General features: G+C 43.5%; 1 protein-coding gene and 1 non-coding gene across 2 annotated transcripts in view; both read left to right on the forward strand.

Moving 5' to 3' along the window:
- The window catches only part of PPFIA3 (PTPRF interacting protein alpha 3), a 2479399-nt gene that overhangs the window by 463949 nt on the left and 1992726 nt on the right, over positions 1–22724 (forward strand). The gene's annotated exons all lie outside the window — the stretch shown is intronic.
- TRNAK-UUU lies at positions 7390–7462 on the forward strand. Its single transcript has one exon. It is a non-coding gene; the product is annotated as a tRNA-Lys (tRNA).

Raw genomic sequence — 22724 nt, forward strand, 5'->3', positions numbered from 1 at the left:
CCTTCCTTGGAGCCGGTGAGATCTGTTCCACAGTCTCCCATTTTACAGTCTGTGGCAGGTAGTCACCGGTCTTCTGCACGCTCCTCTCAGTCATCCAGGAGCCTTTCAGATGATGACGAGGAGAGGGTGGGGAAGAGGCTGCTCAAGATACCGGTATTTGCTAAATTGTTGCCAAGCCCAGCCCAGAAGGAAGTGGTGCCATCTGCCCAACTAGATTTTTCATAGATTCCTCCTCCGACTGCATCCAGTTCGGAGCCGGAGTTCATGGAAGTCGTGGTGGTGGAACCATCGGTTCTGTCAACCCTAGGTTTATTGATTCCGACCACTGCTCCAATCTCCTCGATACCTCTTTCTATTGAGGGATTTGGGGGCCGATGCTCTCTCGTCGGCACTGAGGGGATGGGGTGGCATCGGACCCTTGTCCGACCCCCCTCTCCCACTCAGTGCTTCGGCGCAGGTGAGCTCAACTTCTACATTCGCCTCAGAGCCATAGCCCTTGGTTCGGAGGAGGTCTCCAGGTTTTTCAGAGCGCTGTGGCTTCAAGGTGATGGGGAGTGTGCTGTCTGCTGAGACCGCTCCACCCTCAGCTCCAATGGCTGCTTCCCCTTCTATACCAGTGTCTGCCTCGGAACCTCCCCTCCACCCCAAGCGTAGAGAACCTATGTCCCAGGATGTCCCGTTGGGTGACCCCCATCTCTTCTGAAACCTTCCCTGGGCATGCCTCAGAGGAGGTTCCTCGGAAGACAAAATGCAAGAGGAAGCATTTGGACTCGCCTGAGTCCATCACCTCAGACACAGACTTGGAGGAGTCAGAAGGGTCCCCATGGTCCCCCTCTGAGGATGTCTCTTTTTCAGACATCATGGAAATCCTTAGACAGAGGGGTAACTGGAAGTCCCTTGCCCCTTCTGAGGATGAGTCCGTGTACCTGGACGCTTTTGGTTCCTGACCCTCCACCTCTTGATGTCTCCGCCTTTTCACCCACTTTTAGCTGTAGTGAGTCGAAAGGCGTGGAGCTCTCCAGAAACCATGTAAGCAGTTCCGCGGAGGCCCAATAAATTTTTAACTGCCCCTGAAGACAAAACATTTCTTTCAAAAGGAGTGCCTGTTGATGCTATAGTGGTGGCAGCAGCCACCAAGAAGGAACTTGCAGAAACTTCCTCTTCTGTCCATCCGCCTAACAAGAAGTCCCAGACTATGGACAGGTATGGAAAGCATATGTTTTCATCAGCAGCCTTTACACCCAGGTTGCTGAACTACTTATCATACTTTACAAGACTTCAGAAGGATCTCCTCAAGGAGATAGGAGATACCCTTCAGGATCCTACAGCTGAGGGAGCAGCGAACAAGACTGCTAACCAACTTGCGACCTTGACCGCAATCGTTAACTCCTCCATGCGCCTGATTTCTTATGCGGCAGGTGGAGCAAGTAGGGCTGCAGGTGCAGGAGTTGCTCTGCAGAGACACTCCTGGATGCGCCCATATAAATTTGCGGAGCCCTTCAAGTACTTTTTTACAAATGCCCCCTTTGATGGCTCTTTTTTGTTTGGGGCACAAGTAAAAGAGACTCTTACCAGGTGTGAACGAGATGGCAAAACTCTCTCTGCCATGGGAGTACGTTTTCCACTCCCTCTAGACATTACCCCAAAGGTCAGAAGAGTGGTAACGTGTGGTTCCGGAAATCCCAGGTAGCTTCGCCTGACACACGTGGAGAAAATTCCCCCAGGGGCAGAGGTGGAAATAATAGCAGGAGACACCGGTCTCACAGCAGGGTGGGTCCGCAGTAGGGAGACAAGGATGCTTTCTCTGCTAGGCCCTTCCAGCACCCCTGATGGGTTGCCCGGCTGTCCACCTCTGGAGGCATTTGGGGGCAGATTATCACTGTACCCAAAAGCCTGGCAGGCGATAACAGAAGATGCATGGGTATGGTCCATAATATCCAGGGAGCATAAAATTCCATTCTCCCAGACACCCCCCAAAAGAGCACAATGATCGATCCCAGATGTTTCACCCAGTCTTCGGGATCAGGCAAACCTAGAAGTACGAAGGTTGCTACAAAAAAGAGCAATCCAGGAAGCCCCTGCAGACCAAATTGAATCCGGAACTTACTCAAGGTTCTTTTTAGTTCCAAAAAAGACAGTGGACTGGAGGCCCATTTTGGATCTCAGCAGACTAAACAAATCAGTCAAAAAAGTGAAGTTCCGGATGGTGACACTGCAGTCCATTCTCCCTTTTTTGGGTCAGGACAATTGGATGCACTCTATCGATCTCCAGGATGTGTACTACCATATAAAAATGGACAGGTGATCCAGGAGATATCCATTCTTTCGGCTGGGTGCCAGTCATTATCAGTTCAGAGCTCTGCCCTTTGGTCTCACCACAGCCTCCAGGGTGTTCACCAAATGCATGGCAGTAGTTACGGCTCACCTGAGGCGTCTAGAATTTCAGATGTTTCCATATCTAGACGACTGGCTCCTTACTGCCACCACCGAGCATCCCCTGATAAAAGCGCGAGACCACACAATTGACACTTGTGCACAACTAGGCATCACCATAAATTACGAAAAATCTGCCTTGTTGTCTTGTCAGTGTATTACATTTATAGGGGCAGAATTAAATACAAGAGACTTGATAGCGAGGCTTCCTCAAGAAAGTGTCTCTACCTTTCGTCAACAAGTCTCAGTAGTTATGACAAAAAAGAGAATTCAGGCATGGTACGTACTGAAGGTCTTGGGTTCTATGGTGGCAGCAATTACTCTCGCCCCTATGGCACTCTTCCATATCAGAATTCTGCAGTGGCTCCTTTTCACTCAATGGTCATTCCAGGATCTACCAGTGTCACACCTGATTTCAATAAAAAAGTCCTGCAGGAGGGATTTGCAGTTGTGGCTCTACTCCCCCCTGTCACCCTAGGCAGACCGTTCCTGACCCCCCCCCCCCAGTCAGTAGCCACAGTGACCATGGACGCTTCTCAGATGGGGTGGTGGGGGCATTATCTGGGACAGACTGTTCAAGAGACTTGGCAACCACACGAGTACCATTTGCACATCAGTGTCCTGGAGATGAGGGCAGTGCTCTTGGTGTGGCAAGAACTTCAAGACTCTCTTCCTTCAGGGACTATAGCAATACAGATGGACAGTATGTCAGTTGTGTGGTATATCAACAAACAGGGCGGAACCAGATCTTACCCCTTGTGTCAGGAGGCTCTACGAGTATGGCAATGGGTGATGTCTTCTCAACGTTTTCTGATCGTGATTCACATCGCGGGGAAATCCAGCATGATAGCGGACAAGCTCAGCAGGCCAATACTTATGCCTCACGAGTGGTCCCTGAAACAGGAAATTGCAGATCTGATTTTTCGCAGATGGGGCCAGCCATGCTGCGATCTCTTTGCCACTCCCCTAAACAACAAATGCAGCAGCTACTTCGCCCTAGTCCCACCACCGGGACAGTCACCCAAGGATACACTTGTTCAGGATTGCCCCCGGGACTGCTTTATGCCCTCCCCCCATTTCCTCTAATTCCCAAAGTTCTTCAGAAAGCAAAATTGTTGGGTTGCAAATTGATCCTTATTGCCCCTTACTGCCCTTGTCAGATATGGTTTCAGTTCCTTTGGCATCACCTGCAAGAGGAGCCTTGGATTCTGGACCCAGTTCCAGACCTCCTGAGTCATCAGTCTGGTGTTCCCTACCCCTCCATACAAACTCTCAAGCTGACAGCTTGGTTTCTCCACTTCCAGTCTTAGCCAGGCTTCCGGAAATCTCTCCTGTGGTTCAACACATTTTGGTTTCTTTTCACAAACCCACTACCAGGAAACTTTATGCTAATAATTGGAAGAGGTTCTCTTATTGGGCAAAAAAAGATGAGATTGATCCCTTTACTGCACCTATTGCAAAGATTCTTGATTTTTTTGGCTGAAACCTTTGAACGAGGAGCAGCTGCGGCTATGATTCGGGTGCAACTGAGTGCCATTTCCAATTTTCACGTAGGACACTTAACTTTGCAAGGCCTTCTTACAAGGTACTGCCCTATTAAGACCCCCAATAAGAGAACCTCCCCCTCCGTGGGATTTAAATTTAGTTTTAGCAACTCTAATCCCCACCCCCTTGCGCCAGCTTCTTCTTGTCCTCTGAAGTTTTTGTCATGGAAAACCCCTTTCTTGATTGTCATTACATCAGCCAGGTGGGTTTCAGAGTTACAGGCTCTTTCCATTTGCCCTCCTTATTTAATTTTCCACAAAGAAAGTCTCTCTCTCAGAACTAATCCTCCCTTTTTGCCAAAAGTGTGTTCAGAATATAATTTGAATCAGTCCATTGAACTTCCTGTTTTCTTCCCCAATTATGGCAACAAGGCAGAGTATAATCTCCATCAATTGGATGTTCATAGCCAGCTTCGCTTTTATTTACATAGAACCAAGGACGTTAGAAAATCAGACCAATTATTTATATCCTTTTCAGAGAAGAAGCAAGGTTCTCAGGTTTCAAAAGTAACCTTGTCAAAGTGGCTTTCGAGCACCATCACATATATTTATGAGTCACGAAACATGAAAATCCCAGGAAAGATTAGAGGACACTCGACTAAATCTTTGGCTACCTCTATCACTTTTCAAGCTAGACTACCTTTAGATTCTATTTGTGCGGCAGCAACATGGACTAACCCCCATACCTTCATTACTCATTACAAAGTGGACGTGGCCTCCAGGAACAGGGCATCCTTTGGTTCCACGGTTCTGAAGAGGTTTTTCCAGTGAGCCACCCAGGATTTAGGTGCTGGGGACACTGTCCCAAACAGAAAGAAGGAAGGTGAGATAGGGACAACATAACATAAAGAAGTTATGTCTTACCATAACGCTCCATGGTGTTCTTCGTGTTTCACTGTTGCAGTCATCACTTTTGGGTTATCTGCCTGCAGTAGCCTTCAGTCGGCCTGATTAACAAAGTCTTGGGTCCTGCGTCAGTTGCTGTCCCCTCTACCATGACGTCAGGTCGTCGGGTATAAAACATGCAGCCGATGCCATTACATCAGTGTTTCTTGCCATGTGGTGCCCGAAGCAGAAGCAGTTCGCAAGTGCCGGTCGGCCAACTCCTGAAATTTTCGTTTTCGAGTTTCAGAACTGAAGTCTTCAAGTAAAGCTAAGTACCCCGTTGTGGAAACTTTTTCTTGCTCCTTACCGTTGTCAGTAAAAGTTAATAATTGCATTACTTGTGGAAAGCAAATACTTCATAAAGATTTTCATTCGTACTGTATTCCTTGCCTAGGCCCTGACCACAACGTACCGTGCTGTCGGTTTTGTGCTTTACTTAATCAGCGCACTATCCGTTATCGGTATATTTTTTGCCTCAAAATATTTCAGTTCTCGGTTTAATTATCCAGAAATGTCGTCGGTTAGCCATCTGACTACCCGGATTCCAAAAAAACACAAGGATAAAGACAGAGACAGGCTGCCAAGGTCCAAAACTGCCGACGATGCTTCTCCTAAGCCAGTTGCCAGTATCGGTACTCAGTGAGGCACTTTCGCAGCCCCTGATACCCGCTACTTCTGATTCGCATGCCTCTACTGAGACCCATTCGGAGTCCGGTATACCACGAGATGCTTCAACTATGGAACCTGTGGATGTCTGTACCTTGGATGGGTCCAGAGCCGCTGTGCAGGCACGGGCTTCTGAGGGTGTATTCAGGCCTATGGACTTGCATGTTAAACCAATGCCTCCTTCTTCTTTTAGACCTAAATCTCGAAACATGCCTAAAAAATGACGCCCAGGCCACATGCTCAGGCCTCTATGCCTAAAAAACAAATGATAAGAATGGCTGAAGATCTTTTAACTCTAATCAGGGGAAGCCAGCCTCCCCCTTCTAAGAGACCTAGGGCTGAAGTTGTTTATGAATCTTATGACCAGGATTCTGATTTTTCTGATTCTTCTGATGATCTGGATTTGCCTTTATCTACTTATGAGGATTCTGATGCAGAGGACTCTATTCCCTCTGCTTCCCCTCCAGAGGATCTTTCTTTTGGTGAAACCTTACATATACTCTAAGGGAGCATTTCCACTGGGAAAGCCAGGATTTTTCTGATTCAAAAAAGAGGCTTAGGGATTTCTTACTCGTGCCTCAGCACAGGCCTTTAGCTACTCCTCCAGTATTAGACATTGTTGATGATGCTTTTTCGGAATCTAGTTTGGCCCCTGATTCCTTACCTCCTGCTCCCAGAAAACCTGACAGATATTACAGGGTTCCTGATTCACACAAGTTCCTTTTTAAAAATCCTATTGCGGATCCAGAGACTATTTCACAGGGACCCAAGGGCATTAAGGCTTCTACTACTAAAAATCCTACCCCTTCTGACAGAGATTCTAGGGCACTGGATAGATGGGGTAAGAAGGTTTACACTTCTGCAACCTTGGCCATTAGGGCTTTAAACTGCCAGTTTCATATGTTAAAGTATCAACAACATGTTATTGGATTGCTTAAACAGAAAATGATGTTGATTCCTGACTGTGCAGAAAATAAAGAATTACAGGATTTAATGCATTCTGCTGAACAGGTTGAAAAACATACTTTGCAATGTGGATTTGATTCTTTACAGGCCTCTTGCAGGGCTGCTGTTACTGGTTCTGTGCTCAGAAGGCATGCTTGGCTTAAGGAGCAATCTTTACCTGATCATGTTAAAGCTAAATTGTTGGATGCTCCCTTAAATCAAGACCACCGGTTTGGCAACAAAGCTGAGGAAGTTCTTAAAAAGATGGAAGATAAAGCTAAATCTATGCAAACTGTTAAAGATTTCTTACACATTTAGACTCCTAGATTTAGTAGGCACTGGCACTCTAAGAATTGTTCCTTTCCAGCCTCTTCAAGGTCTTCTCAAGCCAAACCCAGACGTAGCAGAAACCCCAGGTTTCACTCCCAGGGGCACACAAGACTAAGCAGTGGGGGTTTCCGCACCCAAATCAGGGAGTAGTAAGAGTCCCCCCTATGGAAAACAGCCTCAATGACTTGCTTCTAAAACTTCCAAGCACTTCCCAACTGAATGCTCCTTTAGGCGGAAAGATTGGTCTGCAGGCCAAAAAACTGGGAACTCATTACCCAGGACAAATGGGTTTTAAATATAGTGTCCCAAGGATATATATTTCTTTTCCACACCTTACCAACACCAAGCGGGTGGCCAGATCTACCCCCAAATCAGTGGGCAGAGGCCCAAAATCAAGTGCTGTCTCTCTCTCTTAAGCATGGGGGCTATTCATTTGGTACCAGAAGAGGAAAAGGGACAAGAGCTCTATTCGAGACTTTTCCTGGTACCCAGAAAAGGCAATACATGGTGTCCTATCCTGGGCCTTTCTACTTTAAATACCTTTCAGGTGATTCCAAAATTCAAGATGCTGACTCTTCACCCAGAAGCCCGGATAGCTCAGTCGGTAGAGCATCAGACTTTTAATCTGAGGGTCCAGGGTTCAAGTCCCTGTTCGGGTATGTGTTTCTTTAGAACTGCTGATTTGGCATAGTGGTATGTTGCTTTGACTGTAGTGCATAGGGTCCTGGGTTCAAGACTTGCCAGTGAAATGCATGGTGGTAACACAACATTTTAGGGAAGTTACAAGGGTGGTCTAATGGTTAAGGTGTTTGCCTTACAAACACAAGGTGCAAGGTTTGAGTCTCACAAGGGATAATTGGCTAGGTTTAAAATGGCTTGCAAGTGCAGTTAGCTTAGTACTAACCTATGAATGAATTCACCAACTGCTTCCGATGCTAGGCAAAGATGCATGGTTGGCAATACTAGACTTAAAAGAAGCATACCTGCACAATCCCTATCAGGGAGTCTTGCAGAAAATACCTACGCTTCAAAGCAGGCTACATGCACTATCAGTTTGCTGCACTGCCCTTTGGCTTATCTACTGCGCCCAGGGTATTCACAAAGTTCCTAGCTCCAGTCATTGCATTCTGCAGGCAAAGAAATATTCAAATATACCCATATCTGGACAATTGTCTAATTCAGGCAGAAAGCCAGGACATACTTTTGAATCATCTGGTCTTTGTTCAAAGGGTACTGACTTGTCTGGGGTACACCATAAATGAAAAGAAATCACAACTGGTACCCTGTCAAAAATTATATTCCTGGGAGCAAGCTTGAATACAACTTCCTAGATGGCTTTCCTCACGCCAGAGAAACAGACTCATTTGACAATCTACTTCAAACAAGTGACCTCAAAAACCCAGTTATCTGCAAGGCAAATACTGCAAGCCTTGGGGTTCATGACCTCCTGCATTCTTCTAATTCCATATGTAAGGCTGCATATGAGGAAACTGCAATGGTATCTCAAAAACCTATGGTGTCAACATTCACAGGATCTAGAGGAAATGATTCCTATCATACCTTGCCTACACCTAGAGTTCCTTTTTGTTGGGCAGACAATTGCCACCAAAACAGGGGGCTACCATTCACATTTCCCCCGGCCACCCAAACCTTAACAACAGATGCATCAGACTATGCATGGGGGGCCCACCTGGCAGGGAAGTGCATTCAGGGCAAATGGAACCCAAGTCAAATGCACCTGCATATCAGTCAAAAAGAAATGTTAGCTGTACAGAATGCTCTGACAGCCTTCAAGGACCACATTCTTCCAGGACAATTGATAAAGATGGACAACACCACTGTTATGTGGTACATAAACAAGCAGGGGGTACACATTCTTAGCCCCTCTGCAGACTAGCCATGGCATTGTGGAACACAGCCCTGAGCAATCAGGTACATTTACAAGCTCAATTCCTGCCAGGAAAACTAAATACACTGGCAGACAAAGTATGCAGAAACCTCATGGACCCACATGAGTGGAAATTGGAACCAAGGATTTTCAACATGTTGACAAGCAAATGGGGGAGCCCAGGTATAGACCTGTTTGCCCCCCCCAAAAAAAAAAAACTATCAGTTGGACAAATTCTGCACAAGGACTGCCCACAAACAACCTTGGAAAGTGGATGCTCTGTCCTTCAGCTGGAAAAGCCTATCAGTTTATGCCTTTCCTCCTCTGCCTCTGCTTTCCAAAGTACTACTAAAGATCAAACAAGACAAACCAAGGACGATTTTGATTGCACCAGACTGGCCACGCCAACACTGGTGCCCCCTCCTGCGCAGTGTGTCACTGTGGGCCCCATGGCACCTGCCTTAGACTCCTACTCTATTGTCTCAGCAGGAGAACCAAATTCTGCATCCTCAACTTCAAACACTGAATCTAGCAGCCTGGCTAATTACATAATTTTTCCTTTACTATCCCTCAGTAAACCAGTGGTGGATATAATTTTAGAGGCAAGGAGGCCTAGTACCAGAAAGTTTTATGCTGAAACATGGAAAAAATTATGTGCCTGGAACCAGTCTCAAGGGATGAGCACAACAGTGCCCAATTTACCTCAGATTTTCCAATACTTAACTGAAATGCTTCATAAGGGCCTGTCTTTCTCCTCCATAAAAACTGACGCCTCAGCCATCTCAGCTCATTATAACACAGAACCACCCCTCTTCTCTCATCCGCTGTTTAACCAGTACCTCGGAGGGGCCAAAAATCTATGACCACCCAGGAGAGCTCCAACTACAGCCTGAGACCTCAACTTTGTATTGGAAAAGCTCACCCTTCCTTCTTTCGAGCCAGCTGCCACTGCAGACTTAAAATTCCTTTCCTGGAAAACAACCTTCCTTTTAGCAATCATTTCAGCAATAAGGTATCTGAATTACAGGCCCTCATGGCAGTGGAGCCTTTCATCATCTTTCATGCGGATAGGGTGTCCCTCAGGATCAATCTCTCCTTCATGCCCAAGGTGGTATCCAGTGTGGCCCTTAACAGTCCATACATTTGCCAACCTTCTTTCCTAATCCACAGAACAAAATGGAACGGATTATGCACTCCTTAGACGTGCACAGACAACTTAGATTCTACTTGGACAGAATTAAACCTCAAAGGAAATCTGATCAACTGCTGGTGGAATTTGCTGCAGGACAGAGGGGAAGGCTATTTCAAAGCAAACCATTTCCAAATGGATAAGCCATTGCATTCATTTTTGCTACAAACACCATGGAAAACCTATCCCACAGGGGATCAGACCCCACTCTACCAGGGCTGCATCTACCACTACAGCCTTTCTCAGAGGCTTCCCTACTAGGGACATCCCAAAAGCTGCTACTTGGAGTTCTGTACATACTTTCACCAAGCATTACCATATGTCAATTTTCTCTAAATCCAGAGCTGGCTTTGCCACTGCAGTCTTGCAGGGCCTTTTAGCTGGTCCTAATTCTATTTAAATTTCCTCCTCCCATCCTTAGCTTTGGGACTCTACCCAAAAGTGATGACTGCAACAGTGAAACACGAAGAACATAGTACAGTTGTGTACACTTACCATAAATGTAGATGTTCGAGTGTATTCACTGTTGCAGTCCTGGTTACCCTCCCTCCAGCCTCCTTCTTTTTCTTTTTTGGATATACCTCTACTTTCCTTTACTATCTTCAAAAGCCTTTTGGTGTATTTGCTTTTTTGTTGGCAGTATAACTTGTATATTTATAGATTTAATTTCTTCTCATTAAGGGGCACCTGACATCTGGGGCAAGAAAAACTGATGTAATGGCGTCGGCTGCATGTTTTATACCCCTGACGACCTGACGTCATGGAAGAGGGGACAGCAACCAACGCAGGACCCAAGACTTTGTTAATCAGGCCGACTGAGGACTACTGCAGGCAGATAACCCAAAAGTGATGACTGCAACAGTGAATACACTTGAACATCTACATTTATGGTAAGTGTACACAACTGTACTTTTGTTGTCTTTCATCTCACCTTCCTTCTTGCTTCCCTCCCTCCTTCCCCCTTCCTGGATGATCGAGAGGATTTCCTTTTTATTGGCTACACTGGCTGAGTTTCTGCTGTCACTCCAGCTGCTTAGATATAGTCTTTGTCCCCTCCCTTGTTCTGCTTCCTTATTATTACAAGGGGATTATCTGCTAGGCTAACTTTGGTAAACTGATTCTGGTTTTACCTGCTTTGTCTAGTGGTTTTTATCACAAACGAGATTTGGGTAGCTACCGCTGGGTATGTTGGGATAGGGGTTAGCCTCGAGCTAGTAAAGGCTTTTCGAGCTATAGTATGTGGCCAAGTCGGAGCAGAGTTTGGCTCCGAACCCAAACTGAAAGAAGGAAGGTGAGATAAAGGACAACAAACATGGAACGTTATGGTAAGACATAACTTGTTTTTCTCAGCATGGATCTACCTACTGGCCTTGGTGGTTTTGAATGATACATTTTTTTTCATCATGAATCTTATCTTTTATGACTGTGCCTTCACAGACATATCTGTTGCCCTTCCACAGCATCTTTTGTGTGTGTTTAATCATCCTGTAGGTTCCTCCATTTTGTTCCCACAGTGGCCAAGTTCAGTGACTGCAGTGACTCCTTCACACAGTGGTGGTTCAAATCTTCCCTTAGCTCAGCCTTGTTTTTTGGTCTGGAAGTCCCATGAAATTAGTGAGGCTATTGTGCAGATGATTTGCTACATGACTGGTTCCACAGCCAGTACTGTTCTGAGTATGTGCATAGATATTCTGTGGGTTAGTTTTAATTGCTTACTTGTTTATTTACTTACGTACATTGGCCATTTGAGTCTGACTAGGTATGGTCACTGTCAAGAAAGGCTTGAGTTAGCATTTAGATTGACTAAGGGTAATTTGATCAGAACACCAGGTAATTGGATAAAATGGAAGGAATTGGAAAGTAGATTATATGTATAGGGACTGAGAAATCTCACAGATGATGTTATTAGTAAAGAATATTGTGAAGAACAAAATTAATTAAAGAGTATGATGTGGAGGATGTGATTAAGGGAGATGGTGATACCTATGTGTAACAAAAGGTGGAATTGAAAACAAAAAAGAAAACTCTAGTATGATATCAAGGAATGTGTGGTGTATGTATTTGAAGACAAGAAAGTTGTAAAATCTAAGAGTGTGTAAAGCAAGAACAAATACAAATATTGTGAATGTTGACGTTTTATATGTACCTTTATATGATTTTAATTAACAAAAAAATAGCTCCTACCTTTTTCAGTTAGAGCCAGAGAATTTTTCTGCATCCACTTGAGCTTCCACCAATTCAGTCAAATGAAGCCTGGTTAATGTCCCATTCATAGGATAGCACTCAGGATTACAACACTCCCTTATACTGAACTACTTATTGGAACGCTAATCCAGACAGGTGGTGTGGGAGTAGAACACACTTTCTGACGTTAGAGACAAGTGCCTCCTATTGAACCGTTAACACTGCATTATGTACTATAAACAGAAGCTTCCTTGCCCTTTCCAAGAGAAAGAAGTACAAGTCATAGGCTGCTGTCTTCTCCCCTGTTATACCCGGAGCTTTAGTCAAGCCCAGGTTGCTAGCTGTAGAGATGGTGGGTTAGCTCTGAGTAGTGCAGCTTGAATGTGGAGTTGGGGGTAAATTTAGATAATAACTAAGAAATTAATCCCTGGGGACAGTTATATTTATTTTTGTTTGATTGCTTTAACGGCTGGAATACTAGCATTATGCATGTTGTTCCCATTACTATTACAGACCAGAAAAGACTACCTTTCCAGATTTTAAGTATTTTTCTTGACTTTTTTCGACCTTTTGTGCCTTTCGACTACTGTTTCTGCTTGTTTTATCAAAGTTTGCACTGTTTTTACTGTGTTTATAAGCTAAAACTGTTTACTGCACTTGCTAGTTTAAGTTTTGCCTAAAAGTTAAACTACAGGCTAATACACTCAAGTGTACTAGCTTTTGATAGCATTTAGTTGAAAATCATAGCATTTATTGTGTTTTCTGCTTTTCTGTAAAAAAACTTGAAAAAAACAAAAAAAAATATCCTTGTTTTCCATACTTTCCTAACTAGTGTTCCAGAGACCAGATTTTGCTGATCCCTGGGCTTTGTCTTGGTTCCTGTGTTTCTCCATTTTCCTTGTTTGGTCAGGGGAAGTTTCTTTACTCACCAGTGAGAGTGGGGAGTACTGAGCTGCCTGTTTGTCCTTAGAGGAGTGGTTTAAGGCAGTAACTTGTAGTCTATTGGCCATTTTGGGTCATTTCCTGTCTTTTCCAGACCCCTGCTATAAGGTGCGTTTTAGCGCGCTTTAGCGCGAATTAGCGTGGAGTTGCCACTTTTGCACACTAGGGCAGCGCCGGTTAAGCAGGTTTAAACTATTCGGGCTACCTAAAGTCCACTCTTCAAATTTTCCCTTAAAAGTACCTTCCTCGAACTATACTACTGATCTAATCAGCGTATCCTATAACTAAAAAGATCATCTCTACTTGACTCCAAGTAGACTATTCTCTATCTGTTAAACCTAGCACTTGCTCTTACAGTACTTATTACCTTGATACGGCACTCTTGTCATAGATAGTACCCCAAAAAGGCAAACCCCTATTTCTCGGTCACCCACGTCCCCCGGAATCTCTTTTAAAGTTTTTTTGTCTATTCCTTCTAGCATGTCGAGGGATCAGTTGCTAGTGTCCTCTCCTGCTCAGCTGGTGAACCTGGGAATATTGAGGCAATGTTACAATTGCCTCATGTACACAGACAACCCTCTCCTCCTCCCACAAAACACAAATACATGCGAGAGATGCAACTATACAGCCAAACTGGAGGCTGAGCTCTCTCAACATAGGACTGGCAAGACCGGTCAGGAGGAGAAGGTTACCACACACACTATAGACCCAGTCTCACATAGTACCATCACAACCTCAAATCATACACATAAACACACAAAGACATACTCAGAGGCTCTGATCAAAAATCTACCAAAACAGCAGAGGCCACCAAAGCAGACACCCAAACAACCACCACCTCAGAACACAACACCTGCAACACATAGACCTCACAGTCAGAGTGTCAAACAGTCACAGCCCTTAAGGCCAAACACAATGCCAGACACACTAGTCATTGGTGACTCCATAGTCAGACACACTGACGTCCCGCTCACCAGACTGAGTAAGGAGAAGGTCACAGTAAGCTGCCTGTTGGGCGCTAGAATCCACCACATAACGCAAGCACTCAGGTCTCTCAACAGCAGGTACAAATACGACTCAGTCATTGTCCACGCTGGTGTAAACGACCTGAGACGTACCTCCTTGGACTACATGAAAAGAGCCATTGAGGAGCTCTCTGATTATGTAGCCCAGGCAGGTATGACCCTGACCTTGAGCAGTATCCTACCTTCACCAAGAATGATGCCACAGTACAGAGATAAGATGATCAGCTTTAACAATTGGCTTAAACTCTGGTGTCATTCAAAGGGGATCCAATGTCTGTCTGCCTGGGATGACATGCTGGACAAGCCACGCTGCTTCAAGGGACGGCTTGCACCTGTCACCCTGGGATTCGGATATTGGCAAAGGCTCTTGCCACCCCCATAGTGCCTTTTTAGGCAAGGCTCAAATTCTAAACCTACCACCCTAGAACACAAAAAGGAAAAAAACTAAGGGTAATGCTGCTCAATGCCAGAAGTCTAAATCTCAAAATGCACGCACTCGAGGCCCTTCTCAGTATGGAGAACATCGATGTCTGTGCTGTGACAGAAACCTGGTTCAAGGCTCCTGAGAGCACCCCAGCACTATCAGGTTTTACCTCATATCATGCGTTCCGGCCCCAAAATCCGGACAATACCAAGAAAGGAGGGGGGGGGTATCCATATTCATCAAGGATACCCACACCTCAAGACTGGTGGCAACGCACGATGCATCGGAGACCATCCAGGTGCAATTAACCATAGGCAAGACTGCTCTGCAAATTGTAGCATGTTACAGGCCACCCTCACAAACTCAGGAACCTCACATGGCCTTCCTGAATACACTAGAGGGGATAAATGTATCACCAAACACCATCATACTAGGTGACTTCAATTACCCTAATATAGACTGGGAACACTACTCAAGCCCAAACACCCTAGCCCAAAAGTTCCTGGAATTCATAAACTCAAATGCCATGGAACAACTAGTCACCATCCCCACAAGAGGAGAAAACATACTTGATCTCATCATCACGAACATGGGAGCACAATGTTCAACACCAGAAGTATACCCCTCACTGGTGAGATCAGATCACAAACTAATCTCGCTGGAGGTCCTCATCCCACCCCCACCTGAAATAAAAAGACCACAGTAAAGAACTTCTCAAAGCCGACTTCACACTTCTAAAGACTAGTGTGGTCTCCTTTAAGGCCCCGAGGCATGGAAAACAGTACTCAAGCCGCTGAATCACTTACAAATGCCTTCTACCAGCACCTGCAGGACTGCATGGATAAGGCAATCCCAAGCAAAACAAAGACTCTTTGTACCAAAGGCAAGTGTCCAGTCTGGTGGACCCCAGCCATAAACAAACTCTACAACAAAAGGAGGAAGCTACTACAAGATAGAGCAAAATCCTTAAAAGGTAAGACACCCTTGATCACTATAAGTAAAAACTAAGAGCTCTCATAAAATCATCCAAAGCAAATTTTGAGAGAAAAATAGCTAAAGACTCAAAAGACAATCATAAGGCCTTCTTTAGCTATGTTAGAAACCTGGGAGGAAACTCCCAGATATGCTCAGAACTAGTTCAAAATGATGTGAAGATTACTGATCCTACAGACATTGCCAACATACTGGCTGACAGGTTCAGTGCAAACTCCCCAAAAGGAGAGATATCTATACCAAACGATTGCAGCCCCCAAACATCTCCAACGCCCAAGTGAGAACTGCTCTCTCCAAAGCAAAAAACACAGCATCCATGGGACCTGATGGTGTCCCCGGCTGTGTGCTCCACGAACTCAACGAGGAATTAAACCCACAGCTAGGACAGCTGTTTAATCATAGTCTTACCTCTGGATACGCACTCCAGGAGTGGCGCACTGCAACTGTGGTCCCACTTCACAAAGGCGGTGCCTCCACCGACCCTGGAAATTACCGGCCCATTAGCTTGACAAGCCTTATCTGCAAAGCCATGGAGAGGATCATAATGGACCTCATAAATAAAGACATAGGGAATTTGCAGACTTTGGATCCAACTCAGTTTGGCTTTGTCAAGGGCAGATCATGCCTTTTAAACTTGGTTGACTTTTTCGAAACAGTCACCAAAGCCATTGATGAGGGAAAGGCAGTCCATACAGCCTACCTCGATCTGGCGAAGGCCTTCGATACAATACCCCACTCGGGTATCATTGAAAAACTCATCAGCTTAAATGTTAACCCATACATCACAAGATGGGTTGCAAACTGGCTGAGTGACAGAACCCACAGGGTCAGAGTTGCTGGCGCCATGTCAGACTCAAAGCCTGTTACAAGTGGTGTCCCACAGGGCTCAGTCCTGGGCCCACTCTTGTTTGGCATCTACTTTTCCGAAGTACAAGCAAACACAGGAGGGTTATGGCTGACAAAGTTTGCAGATGACTGCAAACTGGGCCATAGTAGAAAACACATCTGACACAGATATCCTTCAGAAGGGTCTCACAGAAACGGATAACTGGTGCCAGAGCCGTGGCCTAAAGTTAAATGCCAAAAAATGCATAGTCATACCCTTCGGGAAAAACAAGGTTACCCCTAGCTACCAAATAGGTGGCAATCCACTGAGCACAGAAGAAGTTATCAGGGACCTGGGGACCCAGGTTGATAGTAGTCTGTCATTCGACACCCATGTAGCTAAAGTAGTTAGGAAGACCTTCTACATTGCCCACCTTATCATGAAGGGATTCTCATCTAGATCAAGGGAGGTCATAGTCTCCCTATACTCATCACTCATCAGACCAATGATTGAGTACAATGCCCCATTCGGAATGTATCTGACCCGACACTTGCAGCAGCTGGAGAGGCCACAAAAGTTCCTCACCAAAAGGATAAAGGGTCTCAAAAATCTGTCCTATGCTGCCCGACTGAAAGAACTCCAGCTCTATTCAGTCGCTTACCGCTTGCTCAGAGGTGACCTTTGCCTAACATACAAGGCCATGTCAAACCCAGATTTGATGAATATGCTTCACCTCAAAAATCTAGATCCGTCAGAGCCACAAGGGCGGAGACTTAAACCTCGACACGGCTATTAATAGGACGTGCTGGAGGGATAGATTCATCACCCAAAGACTCCCTATGCTGTGGAACAAAATCCCGGTATATGTGAGGCAGAGCACCTCGCTGGCCTTGTTCAAGAGAAATCTTGACCAATGGATGGGAGATCGCAGATATACCCCAGGGATTACCTTAGTGTCACTGCTCGACAGAGGCACAGCAAAATAATGGGTATAGTTCCCCATACTAAAGGGGTGGCGTAAGCCACAAAACGATGGGCTAGGCTTGTAAATGCCCTCGGGCAGATAGCCTAGTATGAACCTATGAACCTATGAACCTATGAACTATCCAAGACCCAGGCAGAAGATTTCAGGTAAAGCCAAAAGACATTTAGCTTCATAAATAATTGCATAAGCAGATTACTGTTTGCAGCTGCTAGTATTTACAAAGCAGTAGTGCACCTTTCCATAACAGTACAGTTTTCCAATGGAAAATATAAATGTATTGTTTCTGTGCTTACACTGTTTATAGACAGTGATGTTTGTAAGTCACTTTATTCTAGCTTTAATAACTTCTGATCTTAGGATCATCAGATCATAGGTTTTATAATGCAGTTAATTCATGAAACCATCTACACCTTGCTGACACCTGCCAGGAGATGTACCTCCTGCTTTCAGTAAGGATAAGCAGGTCAGGCCTAGGATAAATTGTACTTGCCCATCCGATTATCAATGGTATTTTTGAAAGATGCAAGGGTGTCACTCTGTTTAACATGTAAAAGGAGTTTTCTCCAAAGAAGTAAATGTTGGGTAATGAATATGTCTATTTATCATGTTTTGTTTATATGTCGGTGGAAGTTTAAGTCTTTAGATCTTGTGTTTGGAGAGCTACTGGTCTTATAGAGATGCAAGACACAGATCACCATGTAAGAGCCTATAGAGGACTGAGTGTAGGGATAAGCCTTCAGTCTATCTTAATATGCTGGGGCCTTCAGGCAAGTAAGCTTTTTAGTCAGGAATTGCTAAAGTTTTTCTAACTGGGGTTTGTGCCTCAGCAGGTATATACCAAAAGGGGCATTGTAATCAATCATTGGTCTAATTAAAGCTGAGTATAGAGGAAAAATAATAGTGTCTTTTGACCTGGTTGAGATGCCTTTAACAATCAGCTAAATAAAAGGATTTTCTGACTACTTATGATGCATGTTGGTCTCCTTTTTGGCTGGAATGCCTTGAGACACATGGCTGAGCCTTTGGCTGCAATTGAATTTGACCCTTAATTTGAGTTGATGCTGTCCTTCATTCTCTTCAACAGCAGAGGATTTGTTAATCCTCACAGTAGAATAATATGAATTGGTAATTTGCATTAGAAATAGTCCAGGGGTACTAGAGAGCCACATCCATCACATTCTTGTTTTTATTGAACTCCTTCCTCTTCAAGTTTATAGTTTTAAATGATTTGATGGTGAAGTTGAGCATGAGTTAACAACAATCTTGGTATATCCATGGAAATATGGTGATATGTATTATGTCCAGTACGGACAGTAAACAAACCTGCCCTAGTATGAAAAGTACATTTAGTCCTAGATGAGTACTAGTGCACTGTATCTGTTCTACACTGGAAGTATTGTGAACTCCTAGGGATAGAATTTATTTAAAAGCCAAGTTAACTCATGAGTGTAGTGCAGTTATTGAGTGACCAATGGGCACACAGAAAGGGGAAAGGTGAGTTATTTAAGAACAGAGGATGTTTGGATGTAGGAAAAGACCCTTCTTTTAGGAAACTGCATATGATGTTGTTGAAGAATGACTGGCAGGCTGAAGGTATTTGAATTGCTGGAATGTTTCATGGATGAGGGGGTCCGTTTAATCAGTTTCTTGAAGTCTTTCCTTCCTTTTTGCATTTGATTTGGTAAAGCCCTGCTTAAATACAAACCCTGCCACACTAAAGCCAGCTGCTACCACATAGTTCCAGTAGCTCTGTTAAAAAATGTTGCATGAGCTAATGTCAGTGATACTTTAAAAGCTGTGTAATATTTTTTAGGTAGTTAAAAGTACCTCCTGCTGGCATCACTTGTAGTGTAATTTGGGATGTGTTTTAGTGTTGCTTTCTTTGCAAAGTTTTTTTTTTTAATTTGTGTGAATGCATACTTTCACTGACAAATATCTGATGTTTGTGGCTTATTGCAGATGCATTTCACTAATTTGTGATGCAGTTTTGTGGATTTTCCCTCTGCTTCCTCACTTCCTATTTTTTTTTGTTTCTTTTTTTGTCAAACATCTTCCTGTTTGTGGAAGAGAGGAAGTAGAGGGAAGTACCATGAACATTATCTATAATAAACAGCTGTAGGTTACACTAAGTGATTTTGTAGGTGGCACAAGTTACTTTCGGCAGCATTGTGTGTGTGCGTGAGTGTTTGTATGTGTTGGAAGATTAGTGAGTGATGTTCTTGTGTTCTGTTTGCAGCTGCTATTTCCAGCCAGGCTACATCAGGGCTCTCTCATGTCAAAAACACATGGATACTCTAGAAGACAGAAGTGACTGCTAGTGAATTAACAATCACTTATGCACCTTTCCAAAAGCATACAGATAGCAATGGAATTTTTTTTACTCACAGTGACATCATTACATTGTGCATAACTCTGATGTTTGCAGATGCACATTTAGAATTGTATAAACAAGCAGGTACACATATTTTATTATAAAAATGCTATCTTTTTCTGTCAGACACATCCTAGTCATGTTGCACAATCTGTGAATGTCTGTACATTCTGTATGACATTTTTATCAGAATTTTAATTTTGTAGTTTAACACTTACTCTTACAATATCTAAATACAGTTTGAAAAAATATTAGATTACAGGTGTACTTGCTTAGGTTTATATCTTGCAGCTTAGTAAAATCAGTTTGATATTACAAGAAGTTCTGTGAACTGTAGAATATTTCATTTTTTTTCTCTGCCCACCCCACACACACATTTATCACCTTAGGCCACTTAACCAGCAAGACAAGGGCTTTCACTAACCCTGAAGATGTTGGAAAGTGGACAGGGGTGTAACCAGAAAATTCAGGTTTGTTCACCAAACTTGTGTACTGCTACCACTCTCCACCATCTGCCCTTATTTATGTATTGAATTCCTAATAACATGTGTAGTACAATTCTAGTACGTGTGATAATGTAGCAAGAATACATTCCTTTGGGCTCAGCTATGCTCTTTGTTTAGGTTGTCCTTTTGCTTTTGTTTTAATATTTGAAAGTGCTTGTTTATTGTATTTGCTAACAAGGGTAGAGCATTGATCTACATGGATCTTTGTCAGGATCTGTCTGGTACCATTGTCTGGTTAAGATGCTTGTTCAAATCCCCGCAATATTATAAGATGTCTGCGTAGTGCTCTTGTAACGTTTGAAATGTTGCCCCACAAAATTAGTTTGTATGTCCTGACTTACATGGTGAATTCATATCTGTACTCTTGAAAGTTTTTAGTAAAAGTTGAAGATTAATTCACAGCAAGATAAGTAAGATGGCATGCTTTGGAAGACAGAAGAGACTTGAGAATGTTTATACTTCTGATAGCCACTAGCTTTTTGTTTGTTGCGTCTCAATGTGTTTTAGGTCTATAGTGCTCTCTTCACATGCAAAATCCTGTGTTGTAATAATTTTTATTTAACTTGAAATATTATGTGGAGACAGCTTGTGTATTGTAAAATATGCTGAAATAGGTGTTGGAACAAAAACAGTGGTTGGTGCCAAAACATTGTTTAACAGTACATCATTAGTATTATTTTTTCATATCTTTTCTTAACACCTTTATTGAATTATCCATCAAGACCTAGGCAAACATACATATCTATAAAAGAAAACAGACCAGGTTGTAAACATTATACATCATACACAGTCTTTAAACAATTAACATCAACCTAAAATTACATACATTTCTCAATTCCTGACTTCCCTTAAACCTCATTCCTCCCCGAAAACATTATTTTGCATGTATTGTTCTCATAAGGTCCATTTTTTCCTTGTAACTTGTTTCTACCCAATACATTATTATTATTATTATTATTATTATTATTATTATTATTACTAGTAGTACTAGTAGGAGTAATAAAAGTAGTAGTAGTATGTTATTTTGCTATCATTCTGTGTATCAAAAAGATGTGTAGTACAGGTCTGAGCAGAATGCTTGCACTACCTTTATAGAGGGTCCAAGTGAACTGTTGTTTATGACTTGCTGAATACTGCCCGTCACTTCTAGAAGTTTCTGGTTCCTCTCTTGATTTTCCAACGTGCTATGTTGGGCTGTGGTCAGCAAAGTGAAAACCTAAGATTTTGTTGAAGGAGGAAGTCAGAGTTGCTTTTACTTTCGAATTTTTTTGCTGTGGTACTGAGTGGTTATACTTGCAAAGTAAAATTTGATTAAATTAAGCTCTCTTAGAAGAATAAATGACATTGCAGGTCACTGTAGCATCACTAAATCAGCTGGTATGAATAGCTTAAGGCATTTTTTCATTAAAATGATAAATGAAACAGCAGAAAAGCAAGACTGTAATAAAAGATGGCATTCTCTGTGTTCTGTAGGCATGCTTGTTCTCATAGTGAGCAATCAGTGTATAAAAATAAAGGTGATCATTAACCTGACAGGTAAATTGTAATGTTGAAATATTTATTAATGAAGCAACATTTTACAGTCAGCAATGTATTAATTCAGTTCATAATACACAGTTTAACTTTTTATCATTTGTTTTTACAACTTTATACACTTTTTATTTGTGAGTTGTTGTGATGTTCTTCGTGTTTCACTGTTGCAGTCATCACATTTGGGTTATCTGCCTGCAGGTAGCCCTCACCCGGCTTGAATACCAGAGTCTTCGGATTTCTGAGTCGGATGCTGTCGCTTCTTCCATGACATTAGGGGTATAAAACATGCAGCCGACACCATTACATCAGGGAGAGAGGGTGGCCTAATGGTCTCACAAGGGATAATTGGCTAGGCTTAAAATGGCTCACAAGGGCAGTTAGCCTAGTACTAATCTATGAACCTATAATCTATGAACCTAATTTAATCAGTCTTTCTTGCTGTGCGGTGCCCGAAGTAGAAGCAGTTCGCAAGTGCCAGTCAGCAGACTCCTGAAATTTTCATTTTCGAGGTTAAGACCTGAAGTCTTCATAAAGATAAGTATCCCATTGGGGATCCCGTTTTCTTGCTCTAACCGATGTCAGAAAAAATTAACAATTGTCTTGCCTATGGAAAGCAAATACCTCATTACTGTGTCACCTGTTTAGGCCCAGACCACGACGTCCCTCGCTGTTGGTTTTGTGCCTTGTTCAACACCCGAACTATTCATCATCAGGCTATTTTTGTAGTTAACTACTTTCGTTCTCGATCTCCGTACTCCGAAATGGCTTCGTTAAGCCTTCCGACTACCGATCTTCCGAAAAAGCATAAGGATAAAGACAGAGACAGACCGCATAGGTCCAAAACTGCCGACGACACTTCCGATAAGCTAGTCGCCAGTCCGCCAGTACTCAGTGAAGTGCTTTCGCAGCCCCTGATACCCACTACTACCAGTTTCGCAGGCCTCTACTGAGACCCATTTGGAGTCCGGTATGCCACGAGATACTTCTTTGACTGTGGAACCTGCGGATGTCTCTACTTTGGATGGGTCCGGAGCCACTGTGCAGGCACCGGCTTC

This window comes from Protopterus annectens, chromosome 9.part0 (genome assembly GCF_019279795.1).
Source record: "Protopterus annectens isolate FY-2018-M chromosome 9.part0, PAN1.0, whole genome shotgun sequence".
NCBI lineage: Eukaryota > Metazoa > Chordata > Ceratodontiformes > Protopteridae > Protopterus > Protopterus annectens.